Source organism: Pinus tabuliformis, chromosome 8 (assembly GCF_031772625.1).
Source record: "Pinus tabuliformis cultivar Carrire ecotype Pingquan chromosome 8, CPIR1, whole genome shotgun sequence".
In the NCBI taxonomy this organism is placed as follows: Eukaryota; Viridiplantae; Streptophyta; class Pinopsida; order Pinales; family Pinaceae; genus Pinus; species Pinus tabuliformis.
The window spans coordinates 605087992-605107950 of NC_142294.1; positions in this window are offsets into that span (position 1 = coordinate 605087992).

The window sequence follows — 19959 nt, forward strand, 5'->3', positions numbered from 1 at the left end:
GAACGAAGATCCAACTTGATGACGTAAATTGCTCCATGTAATTCATCCAATAATTCATCAATGATGGGAATGGGAAATTTATCTTTAATAGTGAGCTTGTTGAGCTCCCTATAATCCAGACACATGTGCCATGATCCATCCTTCTTGTGCACCAATACTAGTGGAGTAGAGAAAGAACTTTGACTAGGTTGAATTATACCATCCTCTAGCATTTCTGCAACCATATGTTCAATATCACTCTTTTGGGCATAGGGATATCTGTAAGGCCTAATGTTTGGAGGAACACTTCCTGGAATCAAATGAATAGCATGATCATGTTCATGAATAGGTGGGAGGCCTTTGGGAGTATCAAACACCTTGGAATGATCGTCCAGACTTTTTGGGGATATGGAGAAATAGATGATTTCAGTGTGGGAACTTCTAGTGAACATAATTGTGCAATTACGCCCCGTTGTTCTTTCTTTAGAAGATTTGTCATGCCATTAGAGCTGATTATATTTCCCAATTTCCCTGTGATACCCCTTAATTAAACTTCCTTTCCTTCTGAAAAAAAAATTTCAAGAAAAGTTCTTGAAAATTAAAAGCTATCGTACCCAAAGATTGTATCCATTGGACTCCTAGTACAACATCAACACCACCCATTGGAATAGAAAGCATAGGACTATTCAATACATATTCTCCCATGGATAGCTTGATATTATGGCACTTTCCAGAGCAATTTATGGTTCCTCCATTTGCAACCATCACTTGACACTTTGGTGCTAGATATAGGAAGATATTCAATTCCTTGGCTATCTTACAATGAATAAAATTATGGGTACCACCCGAATCAATCAATGCTATTACCTTTTTCTTCTTGATATGTCCTTCTATCTTGAGAGTTTGAGGAGTAGTAATTCCTGCCAATGCATTACAAGATATGGTTGGATTCATTTCTTCTTTCTCTAGGGTTGATTCTTGATGTATATCCTCTTCTTTTGACATTTCTTATTCATTTTCTTCCTCCTCTTCACAATCTATGTAAAATAATTTCTTCTCAGCACACTTATGACCTTTAGTGTATTTACTATCACAATTGTAACAAATCCCTTTTGCCCTTTTTTCTTCCAATTGTTGTGGTGTCAACCTTGTAGGTTGTGGAAGGCCAGGGGCAGCAACGCTTCCATCTTTATAGTTGTGACTGGTAGGCTTCCTTGTTGCCATAATTTTGCTTTCATTTTTTCTTGCCAACCTGAATGCCTTCTCTAGTGAATCAATTTTCCAAAGGCGGACCTCATGTTGGATGTTATCCTTTAAAATCCCTATGAACAAATCAATATTATGCTCCTCTGGAATATCATTTACCCTTATATTCAATTTTTGGAACTCCTCAATGTGCTCCACCATTGAACCCTTTTGTTTGAGATTTATCAATTGGCTAAAGAAGGTGTTGCTCTTTGTACCCTCATAATGTGCTATCATTTCATCCGTACAAATTGACAAAGTGAAATTTTTTTTATGAGAGCAAAGTCATCGATATCATACAAACTAATTGGGTTCCAAATATAAAGTTGCAATGCATACCTTTTGTGTATTTTGCACATTATGGAGATCAAAATATTGTTCCATCTGTAGTATCCATGTTACGGGATCCTTGCCATCAAACTTCCTCATATCGATCTTTGGAACATGGTGGGTCTTTATTCCAATGTTAGAGTCTATGAAATCATGAGTAACATTTATTTTGTTGTCTTCATGAGTTTCCTCTGCTACCTTTTCATCATTAGGATGCCTTTCTTGTAGCAACTTTGTCAAACCTTCCTTCAAACCTTCCATGTCTTTCTTCAAATCTTCAATGTTGTCATTCTTCGAATCATGATTAACATTTCTTTTGTTCTCATTATGAGTTTTCTCTACTACCTTTTCACCATTAGGAAGCCTTTCTTGTAGCAACTTTGTCAAACCTTCCTTCCAACCTTCCATGTCTTTCTTCCAATCTTCAATGTTGTCTTTCATACCATTCATGCCATTCTTCAAACCATCTATCTTAGCTTCTATTACTTTTTTTGAGAGCGAAATTTGTTTCACTTGGTCTCGTAATTTTGATATATCATGTTGCATTTATTCCTCTTCTTCATGTGTCATAGTAGAGCTTTCGGGTTTCTTACTAGGTGTTGCCATTTTCTTTCTTCGAGGCATCAACTAATGATAATTTTCTTCATTATTCCCTTTTAATCACTTCAAACTAAATTTTCAAACAAAACTTATGCAAATTTTTAAGAAGACTACACACCTTTTTTTTATGTGTAGGAGCTCGATATTGAATCTGATGTACCTCTGAAATTTTGGATCTCCAAGGTCTGAAATTGTGAATGTGGTAGCCATTTGAGTCCTCTTTCCAACGCCACCAATCTGATCGAAATTGGAAGCGTTATGCCCAATGTCCCAATATGATCTGACTATATACTTTTTTAGTAGAGCGAACTTGTATGAAGTGCCACGTGTCATTGCTTCAACCTTCGGACCTAAAAACGATGCACAGAAAACTACAGTCTATCCTCTTTCTATACCTTCTTACGAAATTTCAATCTGATAGTCAGAGAGAAAGTTATCACAATTTTCCTAAGATCACCTATTTGGGATGTAATTCGGGATCCTGCAAAAACCCTAACTTCCTTAGACCATATATTCGAAAATATAGCGAGACAAGCTCTGAACTTTGAACCTAAGGGTCATCAAGATTTCATCTCAAACGTGTTTCTTTTCAGCTTCTGAAATGTCGTATAAAAAAAGTTATAGCAACAATGCCACGATAACTTGTTTAAAGTAGCGAAACCCTAGAATCCAAAGCTCTGATACCAAATGTTATGCAATCAACTCACAAAATAGAAGAAAAGATAGATCAATGACTTCAAAATAAGCCCCTTCGAGGGGGGAACCTCCTTTACATTACACAAATGAACAATTCTTGGATGATTCAAATGACAAAATGTCCTTTCTATATATAGGAGTCTAAGGGGTCACAATATAATCAAAGCCGACATAACAATAATAATACAAGGGCACAACAATAACAATAGTGGGCTTCTATGGGGCACAATAATAACAATATGGGGACAACAGGGGCACAACAATAACAATAAGGGGCTACAATGACAATAGTAATGGGGGAGTCACTAGTATTATAGGGACCTAACACACTTTTACTTGTGATCCATCTCTCACTCACCATGCCAAATAGAGCCTATGATTGGGAAGGCTAGTATCATTGACTTCCACTGGTTGGATACATTCAGTATACTCTTCCTTTCCTTTTTAATCCAATCCAAGATAGATTCCTTACTACAATGTATTTCTATAAAAGAACCATTACTAGCTCTCCTTTGTGATGACATTCCATAATGATTTTTTTTAGAGCGTTACCAAATGAGTGCATATTATTCAAGCCTAAACCCCCCAATGATTTTGGAGATGCAATCATTTACCACTTAATCAAATAATTCTCTTTTGATTCCTTTCTCCCTAGCCATAGAAAATTAAAAAATAACTTTTTTATTTTTTCAAGAGTACCTTTCCATAGCAATTTGGATTAAAAGAAAAGCCTAGATATGTAGCCACTTTTGACATGTCTAAGTGTTGAAAAGTAAAGCACCCTCTTTTCCCAAATCCTAAATAGCCTCTAAACTAGCTATATAAATTGTAGACTTATTCTCATGTATTTTCATGCATGTGGCCTTCTTGTAAAGATGTAAAATGTTCTTGAAACAATGACACTTCCTTTCTTATCCAAAATAGAATAATAAAGCATTATCTATGAATTGTCTGTGTCTGTGTGAGCTCCTTATATCCTATTCTCACGCCTTTGATTCTCCTCATTCTCCTAGCATCATCAATGGCTTTGCTTAATCCATTTATTATGGAAAAAGGAGGTAGGGTGAGAGTGGGAAGCCTTGTCTTAGTCCCCTTGAAGACTTAAAGAAGCCCGACAGTAATGTATTCCTTAATATTGCAAAGGAAGTAGTAATAACACATCCCATAAATCCACTTGACTAAAGGAAATGAGAATCGTATGCAAATTAAGAGAATGTGAAGGTACTGCGATGAGACCATACAATACACCATAGAAAGATCTAGGTTAATCATTACTACTTGCATATGTGATATTTTGATAGTGTGTAGTCCCTCTCGTGATGACCCTATAACCTCACATGTTTGACACCCTTCCAGGAAGGTAATTTGCTTATGAGAGATTACTTATGTAAGAATGGTCTTTAGTCAAACCGTAATGACCTTAGAAATATTTTTTTAAATGTCGTTGCGTAGGGAGATAAGCCTAAACCCCTCAAAATTCTCGAGACAATAAACTTTCGGGATGCGAGCAATAAAAGTGTAATTAAAAGATACAAGTGCTCTGGAGACAATAAACTTTTGGGATGAGAGCAATAAAAGTGTAATTAAAAGACACAAGTACTCTCCCATAAACTCTCACTTATTTAACTACAATTCTAAAGCCCAACGAAATAATTAATTATATTACTAAAAACATAAAATTTGTAATATTAATTTGTTTATATTAAATATATCAAGAGATTTTGTTTCTAAATTATATTATAATAGGGTTTCCTATTGATCATTTTTATTTTTCTATATGCTCAAATTAGAAAAAATGGATGCGTGATGGTATTTTTCGTCTTTAATTGGTGTTTTTTCTCATCATTTTATTCAATGTATTGTATTATCGTCACCCTTTTAGCATCTTATTTGTATCTCCATGTGTCCTCTTAACATCCTTGTAATGCCATCTTAGCATACATAAATGTGTCATTTACCAACATTTATTGCATCCTTGGCATGCTTTATTTGCATGCTTAATTGTTTGTTTTTGTGTTAGTATTTGGGTTTGATCGATTAGATAAGTTGGGTGTGTATGTAGGTTAGTTTAGATCAATTTGGTTAGTGGGTTAGGTTAGTGAACTCAGTTAGTTTGGTTAGGATAGTGGGTTAGCTTTTTGGGCTATGTGGGTTAATGAGATAGGTAGGTGTGTGGTCTAAAATGCGGATGCAAATTAGAGTTTAATTTAATGTCAACCCGGGAAGGTAAACTTAGAAGTGCTTATCTAAAATATATAGATCTAGAAAGATTCCTAATTTGTCCAAGATCTTAAAGTCCCCTTACAGGGACATATTCATTAAGATCTCTTTCAATAACTAATCAAGCCTAGATCTAACAATTGTTTGAGATCTATGATTCTCTTACAATAACATATTCTACAAGATCTCTTCCAAAATTAGATCATCTAATTGGAACTTAAAAGCGGAAATGAAGTAAACCTAGATCTAATCATTGTATGAGATCTTATGGTTCTTTTACAAAAACACTTTCAAATATGATCCTTCCAATATTAGAACATTTAATAAAACTTGAAAGTTGAAATCAAACAAAAACATAAAGTAAATTATAAACAAATAAGCATGCAAGTGAGGCCATGGGGGCCCTCCATAACTCCACCAACACACCACTTCAATGGAGACTCAGATGTAGAAGCAAAATGAAGTATGATCCTTTATTTCAAAATCTTCATTACAAACCAACTCTAAGATTACAACTCTAAGCTTCTAAGATTACATACTCCAAAATTCTAAGATTACAAAAACTTCCAAATTACAAATGGAGGAGATTGTACTCCTATTTATACAATGGGATGAGTAACAAACTCATAATGATCATCCACTAATCTACTTTCCCATTATTACAAAATATGATCCCACAAATCTCTCAAGCATTTTAACTACTTTCCCATTATTACAAAATATGATCCCTTTGAATCCTCCATAAATCTCTCACTTATCTTGGATAAGATATGCCAACCAAATATTCCATGATCTTCTCCTTAGGAATTGGATAAGATATGCCAACCAAATCCTCCATGATTTTCTCCTTATGAATAGGATAAGATATGCCAACCAAGTCCTCCATGTTTTGCTCCTTAGGAATAGGATAAGATATGCCAACCAAATTCTCCATGATTTTCTCCTTAGGAATAGGCTTGCATAATTATCTCCTTTGTATGGTGGAGGAGATATTAATTCTTCACATATTTCCTACACATCACAAAACTCACATATCCTTGAGATATATATAAAAATATGTATATTTTCTAATATTTAATCATAAATTCACTTGTAATACAAAAATGAATAAAATGGAAAATAAGAAGGTGAAACCCAAATGTATTTAAGAAAATGATATGATAAAAGGTTAATGGGATGATGAAATGTAAGGAATAGTGAAGAAAAAGGTGGATGAAAATATGACATTTCTAAGTCCCAACAGTAGGTTAGGTATATTGGTGGGTGAGTATGTTAAATGGGTCAATGGAGCAGTTTAGGTAAGCCAATGGGTTAGGTGTAAGTTAGGACAAGTAGATTTTTTGGCATGGTAGGTTAGGTGGGTAATGTGACTTGGGTAGGTTAAGTACATTAGGTTTGGAGGTTTATGTGGGTTAAATTTGTTAGGTAGTGTGGCATCCCATCTCATGCACTCCCATACAATGGAAAAGTAGCCACTAAACATGGAATTATAATTTTAGATTTCAAGAGACCATTTTATTATAATCCAATAGATAAGGTCTCCCATAGGAGTCATGGAAAGAATTAAATGCATGCATGATGAAAAATAGTAAAATGCAGCAATTCCCCTTGTCCCTAAATAATCAAATTCACACATATAGCATAAAACTGCGTATATTTTCATTGCAATAATTAACATTCAACTTCATATTCACAAAAATTGAAAAAGAACTTAGCTTTTAACCAAATATAGTCTAATAAATTCACTGCATACCATAAATTTTCTAATTTAGATTCCACTATGGCAAAGGAACCAAGCTATGAGCTTCCAACATACTCAACCAACCCATGTCTCTCATTTCTCAACCAATCTACTCATTACAAAGCACTCCAAGTGTCTCATCTAGCCATTAAACAACCATGGAATTATCTACCACTACCCTAAACAACATAAGAAATAGTTTTCCTTTCTTTGTTAAATAGGCCTTGAAGGATATTTTTCCCTTCTAATGCTCTTCACTATAGGCATAAACAATCCATTTGACCAAATTCTTTCTAGGAATGACCTGTGAGATTAAAATTTCGCTCTCAAGCATCCAACACGTAGTGAATATATAATGAGTGAAGGAATCCTAACTTTCTTATCCTGTATGCTCACCTTCTATAGTTCTTGTTTTAAGAGTGTTGATTTGGTAAAATTTCAATATTGGTTCATGGTCAGCAATGGAGAACATAGCTTGAGAAATGTAGTGTATGGGAGTGAGATCATATTAAAATCAATGCCAATGAGAGATTTGAGGAAATGATGGTTGAATTTCCTTCTAATGGGGAAATGAAATAATCTTACATTCCCCCCCATGATGATTATACTCAACCCATGTTCCAATAACTATAATAGGTAGACTTCCTTACAGTTAGCAGTTGTTATGAAACCAGCTCACAAAAAGATAAAAAAGAGAGATCAACGCCTTAGAATTCAGCCTCTTTCAGGGGGCAACCTCTTTTACATTACACAAATGAACAATTCTTGGATGATACAAATGAAAAGACCTCCTTTCTATATATAGGAGTCTAAGGGGTCATAATATAATCAGAGCCGACATAACAATAATAATGTAAGGGCACAATAATAACAATAGTGGGCTTCTATGGGGCACAATAGTAACAATATGGGCACTACATGGGTACATCAATATAATAAGGGGGTTGTAATACTAACAATAAGGGGTTATACTAGTAGTATAGGGGCCTAACATGCCCCTCTCCTTCAAAAAGTGTTGTCCTCAACGCTTGAGTAGTTATTGATGCTCTGTATAAAATTCTTGTCCTCCCATGTGGAATATTCAACGAGTAAGTTCTTCCACTTGATGAGATACTTTGAAATTGATCGATTTCGTAGCTGTCGGGTTCTTTTTTCTGTGACTGCTCCAGGTTCCAATATGATTTTTCCTTCCGCTTCAATTTCTGGGAATATTGTTTGAATTGGGATCTTTTGCAACTCTTGAATAAGTGGCCATACTTCTTTGTCCTTCTTCCATTCATCCCTTGCTTCGTTTATCCAATTTGGTTGGATAATAGAAATAGCACAAAACAATGCTTCCACATCCTCATCCTTTCTTGAGAGTGCATCTACAATAAAATTTTGCTTCCATTTTCTATAGATGATGTCAAAGTCATAACCCAACATATTTGTGACACATTTTTTCTGTTCTTCTAAAGATAATAGTTGTTCTAAAAAGTATTTCAAACTATCATGATCCATTTTTACCTTGAAGTGTCTTCCCATTCGGTAAGGTCGCCATTTCTTAAGTGCATGTAGTATTGCCAACATTTCCTTCTCATAAATAGCTTGCTTGAGACGTAGCAGTAAAAATACCCAATCACCTACATCAAAACATTTTTCACTACGATGTTGATCTACCTGTTGTTTCATTCGATTTTGCACCAAAGTGGCGTTATCCTTTAAAAGTTGGAGAACTTGTTGTTAATGCTCGATGTGATCTTTCACTGCTTGAACCTTTTTCTTCTTGATATGTCCTTCTATCTTTAGAGTTTGAGGAGTGGTAATTTCTTCCAATCCTTTACAAGATATGGTCGGATTCATTTCTTGATGCTCGATGTGATCTTTCACTTCTTGAACATTTTTCTTATTGATATGTCCTTCTATCTTGATAGTTTGAGGAGTGGTAATTCCGACCAATGAATTACAAGATATGGTTGGATTCATTTCTTCTTTCTCGATGTGATCTTTCACTTCTTGCACCTTTTTCTTCTTGATATGTCCTTTTATCTTGAGAGTTTGAGGAGTGGTAATTCTTGCCAATGCTTTACAAGATATGGTCTGATTCATTTCTTCTTTCTCTAGGGTTGGGTCTTGGCGTATATCCTCTTCTTTTGATGTTTCTTGATCCTTTTCTTCCTCCTCTTCATATTCTATGTAAAATAATTTCTTATCAGCACACTTATGACCTTTAGTGCATTTGCTATCACAATTGTAACAAAGCCCTTTTTCCCTTTTTTCTTCCAATTGTTGTGGTGCAACCCTTGTACGTTGTGGAAGGCTAGGAAAAACAACACTTCCATCTTTATAGTTGTGAGGGGTAGACTTCCTTGTTTCCATAATTTTATTTTCCACTATGTAACAAAGCCTTTTTACTCTTTCCAATTGTTGTGGTGTTGCTCTAAAGAAGCTGTTTCTCTTTGTATCCTCATAATGTGCTACCATTTCCTCCGTGAAAATTGACCATGTAACAAGTTGTTTACGAGAACAAAGCCCTTTATACCGTAAAAATTGATCCAGTTCTAAATATGAAGATGCAATACATACCTTTTGTAATAGTGGTACACCATGTAGATCAAAATATTGCTCCATCTGAAGTATCCAATTTACCGGATCCTTGCCATCAAACTTCCTCATATCGCCTTTTCTTGATTTTAGGAGCTTGATATTGAAATGACTATAACTCTGTAATTTCGGCTCTTCCAGTTCTGAAATTGCGACCTGCAGTAGCCCTCTATGTCCTCTTTCCAATGCCACCAGTCTGATCGAATTTAGATTCTCCAAGAAAGAGTTATGCACAATCTCCCAAGATGACCTGATTATATACCTTTTCAGAAGAGTGAAATTGTAGGAAGTGCCACGTGTCACTGTTTCGACCTTAGGATCTGAAAAATATACACAGGAAACTACAATCCATCCTCTTTCTGTAACTTCTTACGAAATTTCAATCTGATGCTCAAAACAAAAGTTATGATGATTTTCCCAAGGTCACCTTTTTGGAATTTAATTTAGGAGTCTGCAAAAAGACCAACTTCCTCAGATCATATCTCCACAAATATACTGCGAAAAGCTCTGAAATTTGGATCTGAGATTCAGTGCGATTTCATCTCAAATGGGTTTTTTTTTTCGTTTCTGAAACGTCGCAGAAAAAAAGTTGTAACGAAAATTCCACAATGACCTATTTGGAGCAGCAAAACCCTAGAATCCAAAGCTCTGATACCAAATGTTATGAAACCAGCTCACAAAAAGATAGAAAAGAGAGATCAACGCCTTAGAATTCAGCCTCTTCGAGGGGGCAACCTCCTTTACATTACACAAATGAACAATTCTTGGATGATACAAATGAAAAGACATCATTTCTATATATAGGAGTCTAAGGGGTCATAATATAATCAGAGCCGACATAACAATAATAATGTAAGTCACAATAATAACAATAGTGGGCTTCTATGGGGCACAATAGTAACAATATGGGCACTATATGGGTACATAAATATAATAAGGGGGTTGTACTAATAACAATAAGGGGTTATACTAGTAGTATAGGGGCCTAACAGCGGTGCTGAAAATCCGCCAATAAAGGGGGTCTCCTTGGTATGAAGTCCCAACTAGACCTCACACCGTTTGGAGTAGGAGGACCATCCAGATAATAGGTCCGACCACCATTATTTTTAGGGATTTTCCTTGAATGCAATTATCAACATAAGATATTATGCAAACAACCTTTGAAAAAAGCAACTAAGTTGACACTGGGAGGCATTCAATTGTAATGTATACAAGGTACTTTCACTAAAGGGACAAAGAGAGTGAGCCTCTAGGAGAAAAGTAATAGTATTATCCTAAAAGAGACACACAAGAGTATGGAAAGAATCGTTAGTTAACTTGCAAAGTAATTCACAAGATAACAACGATCATAAAAGTGAGTAATAACACAAATTCAACAAGATGCATACCAAAGCCAATGAAATAGTTCATTTTCATTAGTATGTGTAAACATAAAAATACACTGCAAAAATGAAATAATAATCTTACAATCATTCATGACATATGCGTGAAAATGTGTTGGCTTTGAGAGCTTCATATATTAAGTGAAAGCACCAAGCTACATGATTACAACGATGCCAAACTAGCCCTAATTGGTCCAAGGGATCAAATTAGTTCTCAAAATTGAAATTTTGCGACAGAGCTCGAAACTTGAATGACCGATAGATCTCGATGATTTGAATCCAATGCAACTTGAATCATTCAAAACCGATATCGTATGCTCCTGATATATAGTTCTAATCAAATTCTCAAATAACCAAATTTTGACAAAAGGATAGATGACTCAACATTTTGGGCCAGTGGCAGGCTACCACATGGCCTCACCAGATTGATCGAAAAATAAAAATAAAAATTGTGGTTCGGAAATTTCCTAATGTCACTGTTATGAAACCAGCTCAAGAAAAGATAGAAAAGATAGATCAACGCCTTAGAATTCAGCCTCTTCGAGGGGGCAACCTCCTTTACATTACATAAATGAACAATTCTTGGATGATTCAAATGAAAAAACCTCCTTTCTATATATAGGAGTCTAAGGAGTCACAATATAATCCAGCCGACCTAACAATAATAATATAAAGCCACAAAAATAACAATAGAGGGATTCTATGGGGCACATAAATAACAATATGGGGGTAATAGGGGCACAACAATATAAATAAGGGGTATAACTACAATAGTAATGGGGTAATCACTAGTATTATAGGGACCCAACATGCCCCTCTCCTTCAAAAAAGTGTTGTCCTCAACGCTTGAGTAGTTCTGGATACTTCTGCATAAAATTCTCATCCTCCCATGTGGAATCTTCAGCGGATAAGTTCTTCCACTTGATAAGATACTCTGAAATTGATCGATTTCGTAGCTGTCGAGTTCTTGTTTCTGTGACTGCTTCCGGTTCCAATATAATTTTTCCTTCCTCGTCAAGTTCTGGCAATATTGTTTGAATTGGGAGCTTGTCGCCTATAACCTTCTTTAAACATGAAACATGGAAAACTGGGTGCAATCGAGAAGCTGCAGGAAGCTCCAATTTGTATGCCATAGTACCAATCTTTTGCAACACCTTGTACGGACCATAATACTTTGGTGATAATTTATTATCCTTCTTAGCTTGCTTTAGGGACATTTGCTTATATGGTTGTAGCCGTAGGAATACCCAATCACCTACATCAAAACTTCTTTCACTGCGATGTTGATCTGCCTGTTGTTTCATTCTATTTTGTGCCAACACGAGGTTATCCTTTAAGAGTTGGAGGACTTGTTGTTGATGTTCGATGTGATGTTCCACTGCCTGAACCTTAGAATTTTCTCTTAAATATGATGTGATGGATGGTGGTTGATACCCATAAAGTGCCATAAATGGGGTCATTTTTGTTGCTGTATGGAAGGAAGTGTTATACCACCATTCAGCCAGAGGCAACCATTTGACCCATTGTGTCTGTTTATCAGATACAAAGCAACGAAGATATCCTTCCAAACATTTGTTTACTATCTCAGTTTGCCCATCAGATTGAGGATGATAAGATGAGCTATGAGCTAACTGAGTACCAAGACAAGAAAATAATTCTGTCCAAAAATTTCCAGTGAAAATGGGATCTCTGTCACTTACAATAATCTTTGGGTTTCCATGTAGCTTTTGAACTGTTTCCATAAATGCAGTAGAAACTGTACTGGCTTTAAATGGATGTGATAATGCACAAAAGTGTGCATACTTGGTAAGTCTGTCAACTACCACCATGATGACACTCTTTCCCTCAGACTTGGGTAAACCTGTGATAAAATCCATTGAAACCTCCTCCCAACGTTGGCTTGGAATGGATAAAGGTTGTAATAGACCCGGTGTCTTAATTGTTTCAACTTTATTTTGTTGGCAAACCAAACATTCCGCCACAAACTTTTGAATATCTGATTTAAGGCCATCCCAAAAAAATTCCTTCTTAACCCTGTGGTAAGTTTTTAAAAATCCTGAGTGCCCTCCTAAGGGAGAAGTGTGCAATTCCATAAGAATCTTTTGTTTTAGCTGGGAATTCTTACAGAGGTATAAGCGATCTTTGTACCATAACGAATCATTTTGCCAGCTAAATGTATCAGAAGTACTGGAATCTTGTTGTAGCTTTCGAATAAGTGCCCACACTTCTTCGTCATTCTTCCATTCCTCCCTTGCTTCGTTTATCCAATCTGGTTGGATAATAGAAATGGCACACAACAATGCTTCCACATCCTCATCCTTTCTTGAGAGTGCATCTGCCACCACATTTTGCTTCCCTTTTTTGTAGATGATTTCAAAGTCATAACCCAACATCTTTGTGACCCACTTTTGTTGCTCTTCAGAGGATAATCTTTGTTCTAAAAAGTATTTAAGGCTATCATGATCCGTTTTTACCTTGAAGTGTCTTCCCATTAGGTAGGGTCGCCATTTCTTAAGTGCATGGAGTATTGCCAACATTTCCTTCTCATAAATAGCTTTGCTTAAAAACTTTCCCTTGATTGGACGACTTTCAAAAGCAATGGGTCTTTCATCTTGCATTAGAACAGCACCAATTCCATTTCCTGAAGCATCACATTCCACAATAAAGGTTTTTGTGAAGTCCGGTGTAGCTAAGACCGGTGCTTGGCACATTGCCTCTTTAAGATGTTCAAAGGCCTTTGTTGCTTCCGGAGTCCATGAAAATGAATCTTTCTTCAATAATGTTGTTAGAGGTGCTGCTATTCTCCCATAATTCTTAACAAACTTGCGATAATACCCTGTCAACCCAAGAAATCCTCGCAGATGCTTTATGGATGTGGGGATTTTCCATTCCTTAATGGCTTTAATTTTGCTAGGGTCTACCTTAACTCCTTCATGAGATACAATATGACCCAAATATTCCACCTCCTGGACTCCAAAGAAACATTTGGATCTTTTTGCATATAATTGTTTCTCCTCCAATAGTTGTAGCACCCTGTCAACATGTTCAACATGATCCTTCCAAGACTTGCTGTAGATTAGTATATCATCAAAAAATACTAACACAAATTTTCTAAGGAATGGTTTGAAAATTGAATTCATCAAACCTTGAAATGTTGAAGGTGCATTGGTAAGGCCAAAAGGCATGACCAAAAATTCATAATGACCCTCATGAGTTCTAAATGCCGTTTTCGGAATGTCTTCAATCTTCATTCTGATTTGATGATATCCCGAACGAAGATCCAACTTGGTGAAGTAAATTGATCCATGCAATTCATCCAGTAATTCATCAATGACAGGAATGGGGAACTTATCTTTAATAGTGAGCTTGTTGAGCTCCCTATAATCCGGACACATGCGCCATGATCCATCCTTCTTGTGCACCAATACTACTGGAGCTGAGAAAGAACTTTGACTCGGTTGAATTATACCAGCCTCTAGCATTTCTGCAACCATACGTTCAATTTCACTTTTTTGGACATAGGGATATCTGTACGGCCTGATGTTTGGAGGAACACTTCCTGGAATCAGATGAATAGCATGATCATGATCACGCATAGGTGGGAGACCTTTGGGAGTCTCAAATACCTTGGAATGATTGTCCAGGACTTTTTGGAGATCTGGAGAAATAGATGATTCCAATGTGGAAACATCTAGCGAACATAATTGTGCAATTACACCTCTTTGCTCCTTTTTTAGAAGCTTTGTCATGCCATTAGAGCTGATTATCTTTCCTGGTTTCCCTGCAATACCCCTTAATTCAACTTCCTTTCCTTCCGTAGAAAATTTGATGAAAAGTTCTTGAAAATTAAAAGCTATTGTACCCAAGGATTGTAGCCATTGGACTCCTAGTACAACATCAGCACCTCCCATTGGAATGGAAAGCATTGGGCTAGTCAATACATATTCTCCCATGGATAGCTTGATATTATGGCACTTTTCAGAGCAATTTATTGTTCCTCCATTTGCAATCATCACTTGACACTCTGGTGCTGGATATAGGAAGCAATTCAATTCTTTTGCTACCCTACAATGAATAAAATTGTGGGTGCTTCCTGAATCAATCAACACTATTACCTTTTTCTTCTTGATTTGTCCTTCTATCTTGATGGTTTGAGGAGTGGTAATTCCCGCCAATGCATTACAAGATATGGTCGGATTTATTTGTTCTTCATCTAGGCTTTGTTCCTGGAGTATATCCTCTTCTTTTGACCTTTCTTGCTCCTTTTCTTCTTCCTCTTCACAATCTATGTAGAATAATTTCTTCTCAGCACACTTATGACCTTTTGTGTATTTGCTATCACAACTGTAACAAAGCCCTTTTGCTCTTTTTTCTTCCAATTTTTGTGGTGTCAACCTTGTAGGTTGTGGAAGACTAGGGGCAACAACACTTCCGTCTTTATAGTTGTGAGTGGTATGCTTCCTAGTTGCCATAATTTTGCTTTCCATTTTTCTTGCTAACCTGAATGCCTTCTCTAATGAATCAGGTTCCCAAAGGCGAACATCATGTTGGATATTATCCTTTAAAGACCCTATGAACACATCAATCCTATGCTCCTCTGGAATATCTTTTACCCTTATGTTCAATTTTTGGAACTCCTCAATGTGCTCCATTATTGAACCCTTTTGTTTGAGACTTATCAATTGGCTAAAAAAAGTGTTGCTTTTTGTATCCTCATAATGTGCTATCAATTCTTCCGTAAAAATTGCCCAAGTGATAAATTTTTTACGAGAACAAAGCCATTGATACCATACAAACTGATTTGGTTCCAAATATAAAGTTTCCATACGTACCTTTTGTGTGTTTTGCACATTATTGAGATCGAAGAATTGCTCCATCTGTAATATCCATGTGGCGGGATCCTTGCCATCAAACTTCCTCATATCGATTTTTGGAACATGGTGAGTCTTTGATCCAACATTAGAGTCTATGGAATCATGATTAACATTTCTTTTGTTCTCATCATGAGTTTCCTTTAGTACCCTTTCACCCTTAGTGACCATTTCTTGTAGCAACTTATTCATATTTATCTTCAATTCTTCCATCTTATCATCCATGCCATCAATTTTAGTGTCCATGCCATTCACCTTAGCTTCCATGCCATCCATCTTAGCTTCTACACCTTTCTTTAAGCCATCCATATTAGCTTCTACATCTTTCCTTAAACCATCCATTTTAGATTGTGTTGCTTTTTGTGCAAGTGACACTTGTTGCACTTGTTCTTGTAATTTTGATATATCATATAGCATTTCTTCTTCTTCTTCATGAGTCATGCTAGAGCTTTCAGGTTCCTTACTAGGTGTTTGCATTTTCTTTCCTCGGGGCATCAGTTACCGATAATAATGCTCTACTATGCCCTTTGAATTCCTTCAAAATAAATTTTCAAACCAAGCTTAAGCAAAAATTTAAGAAAATCTACACACTTTTTTTCACTTTGTAGGAGCTCGATATTGCCTCTGATGTATCTCTGTACTTTTTGATCATCTAGTTTTGAATTTGTGACCTGCAGTAGCCCTCTGTGTCCTCTTTCCAATGCCACAAGTCTGACCCAAATTGGATTCTCCAAGGAAGAGTTATGTGAAATCTCCCACAGTGACTTGATTATAGACTAGTTCAGTAGAGTGAACTTGTACGACATGCTACGAGTCACTGTTTCGATCTTTGGATCTGAAAAATGCATACAAGAAACTACAGTCCGTCCTCTTTCTATACCTTCTTACGAAATTTCAATCCGATCCCCAGAGAGAAAGTTATGACGATTTTCCCCAGGTCACCTGTTTTGAATGTAATTTAGGAGTCTGCAAAAAGACCAACTTCCTCAAATCATATCTCCGCAAATATCGCGCGAAAAGCTATGAAATTTGGATCTAGGGTTCAACGCGATTTCTTTTCAAATGGGTTTTTTTTGTGACTTCTGAAACATCACAGAAAAAAAATTTATAGCAAAAATTCCACGATGACCTGTTTGGAGCAGCGAAACCCTAGAATCCAAAGCTCTGATACCAAATGTTATGAAACCAGCTCAAGAAAAGATAGAAAAGATAAATCAACGCTTAGAATTCAGCCTCTTCGAGGGGGCAACCTCCTTTACATTACATAAATGAACAATTCTTGAATGATTCAAATGACAAAACCTCCTTTCTATATATAGGAGTCTAAGGAGTCACAATATAATCCAGCCAACCTAACAATAATAATATAAAGCCACAAAAATAACAATAGAGGGATTCTATGGGGCACGGAAATAACAATATGGGGGTAATAGGGGCACAACAATATAAATAAGGGGTATAACTACAATAGTAATGGGGTAATCACTAGTATTATAGGGACCCAACAGTCACCTAAGGTTCGAATTTTTAATTAATTTGGTTGTTGACTAGGTATTTGAGAGCCAATTGTGGAGAGCCACGTGGGCCAACTAATGGTTGTCATGTGGCCTCCAAAGGATGGCTTAAAAATTTGTTAAGGGTCGAACAGAAGCCATGAGGTTCAAACCTACAACCTCACTAAGAAACAAAAGCGACCTCACCAACAAGCCACACATATGACTTAATAACTATGGGCAAAAGGTTGGTTATAAATTTTTGTTGTCAGATAATTGGAGGAGGGGGTCGGGTTAAGCCCTAGCCCCTGGCCACCCCTGCACCCATGGGACCACAGGAAGAGGGGCCAAGGGGCTATGCCTTAGCCCGACCCACAGCCATAGCCCCAAGCACTTAACCCATCGGAACCCAATGCTTAGACCGAGCGGTATTTCGGAGGGGGCCAGCCCCAAGGCCATATGACGACCACGAAATCGGGAGCGCACAAGTAAAGGTAGCCATCCCCTAGGTCAACAAGATGCATATGACGAAGTGTGTGCACCAAGCGGAGGGCTAAAACTGTTGGCACATAGGCCTTGGAATCTCAGCACCAAACCCGATCATATGCGCGCCACGTGACCAAGATTTTCGGAACTGGGGGCTTAATGGGCGGACTAGTTGTCCTATAATTTCACCCGTCGGACAGGATTGTAGACCAAAATTGTGCGCCGGTTTTGGGTTTTGGGAGCTCAAGCCAGGTTTAGGCCGAATTGGAGGATGATTAACTGGAGAATTTTGGAAAAACTTGAAACGGGCATAACTTACTCAATTTTTGGCCAAATGGGGTACATAAAGAACCAAAATGGGGGTTTTTTATAGCATTGGATCCATTGGAGACATCATTTTTTATGTTTGATCTATTTAAAGGCCTGTAAAAACACTTTTTAACACTTAACGAAAGACGCCCTACATTGGAAGCTAGACCAGGAAATGTAGCCCAAGAGAGGGGTGAACTCCTTTATCATGTTTTGTGTTATGTGTTTAAGATATGCTAATTTTGTCTCTATTTGGCTGTAAATTGTGGTTAAATTCACTTGTTTTATGTTTTTAGTAAATTGATCATTTACCCAAAACACATATAAATTTTCACTTGTAAATTGTTTAAAAGCCTTCAAGTTTACATATTTTCAAATCATTTTGGTATCAGAGCAACAAGTTATTGTGAAGGTTTGATTTGTTGCAAGTGTTTTCCTAATGCTTACAAGGTTGAATATCAAATGAGGAGAAGAAGAACTTGTGGAGCCAAGATTCAAATCAAGATTCAAATTGTTTGAAGGAGAACAAACACACCTCAAGCTTTAATAGTCATGGCACATGAAGAAGGTCCTAAAGGGATGTTTGAAGATGAAAGAACTTTCAGAAAAAACATTCTTTGAGATTTCTGAAATGGTAAAGGTTCTTAATGAAGAGAGAAATGCATGGTTGTATGGAGAGAGCTCAAAACCTCCAAACGGAGATGGAGGAAAAGGAGACAAGCCTCCAAAAGGGAATGGAGGGAATGGTGACAAGCCACCACCTTCACCTCTATCATCCTCATCCTCATCTTCAACTTCTTCTACCCTTTCACAAACAACTCCAAATTCTCCAAAAGGACATGGTAAAACTCCTTGGCTAAAGCTTGATATTACGTCTGAATTGCCTATGTACAATGGAGAGGTAGATGTTGAGAATTTAGATAATTGGATTCATCATATTGAAGTGTATTGTAGGATAGAAAGAATCAAAGATGATGAAACCAAGATTTAGCTTGCTTCTCTTAGATTGGAAGGTGCAACACTTATTTGGTGGGAAGCCAAAACTTAAGAGGGCATGAAGAAACATGGTAGGGTTTTATCATCTTGGAATGATTTTGTTTTTGCAAATAAGAAGGTAGTTTTATCCATTATCATACATGCAGAAAGCTATTATGGATTGGAAAAACTTGAGGCAAGCTAAGGGACAAAATGTACAACCTTATACTCAAGAATTTAGGAAAAGAGCTTTGATTTTGGGTATAGATGTTTCTTCTCAAGATACTTTGCTCAAATACATTGGAGGATTGCATGGTTACTTGAGACATACCATTCTCGTGTTTAACCCTACAAAACTAGATGAAGTTTGTGTACAGGCAACTCATTTAGAGGCAAGAGGGAAAAATGTTTCTGAAGAAACTAGTGAGAGTTCCCTGGGTCTGGAGAACAATGAAAGGGTAAGTTCAAAGGAAAAGGAAAGAAGAATGTTGCCATCAATATGGAGAAAGAAAAACTTACATGCAACCATTATTCCAAAGAGGGCCATGATGAAGATCATTGCTGGAAACTTTATCGAGAGATGAGACCCAAATAGTTTAAAAATAAGGAGAAAGAAAAGGCAGTTGCAACTACACAAAATGATTTAGGTTCTGATTCCGTGGATGAAACAAAGATCACAACTATGTGTTTGAAAGGTAAGGACATTGCAAATACTAGTTCTTTAAATTGTCTCAATGATACTCAATATCAAAAAACAATAATAGATATTTTCCACATTATAGTCATTTCAAAACATACCAAGATAGATACATTGTTTGATAGTGGTTCACAAGCAAATATATCTTAGAAGACATTGTCAAGAAGTTGAATTTAGAAACAACTCCTCGTCCTAAACCTTATCCTTTAGGTTGGGTATGTGGGAATGAAAAATTGCAGGTGCCAAAGAAATGCATACTTAGATTTGTAATCACTGCAAATTTTGTTGATGAGGTTGAATTTGATGTAGTTTCTCTTGATATATGTGGTATTGTTTTTGGAAGTCCATATAT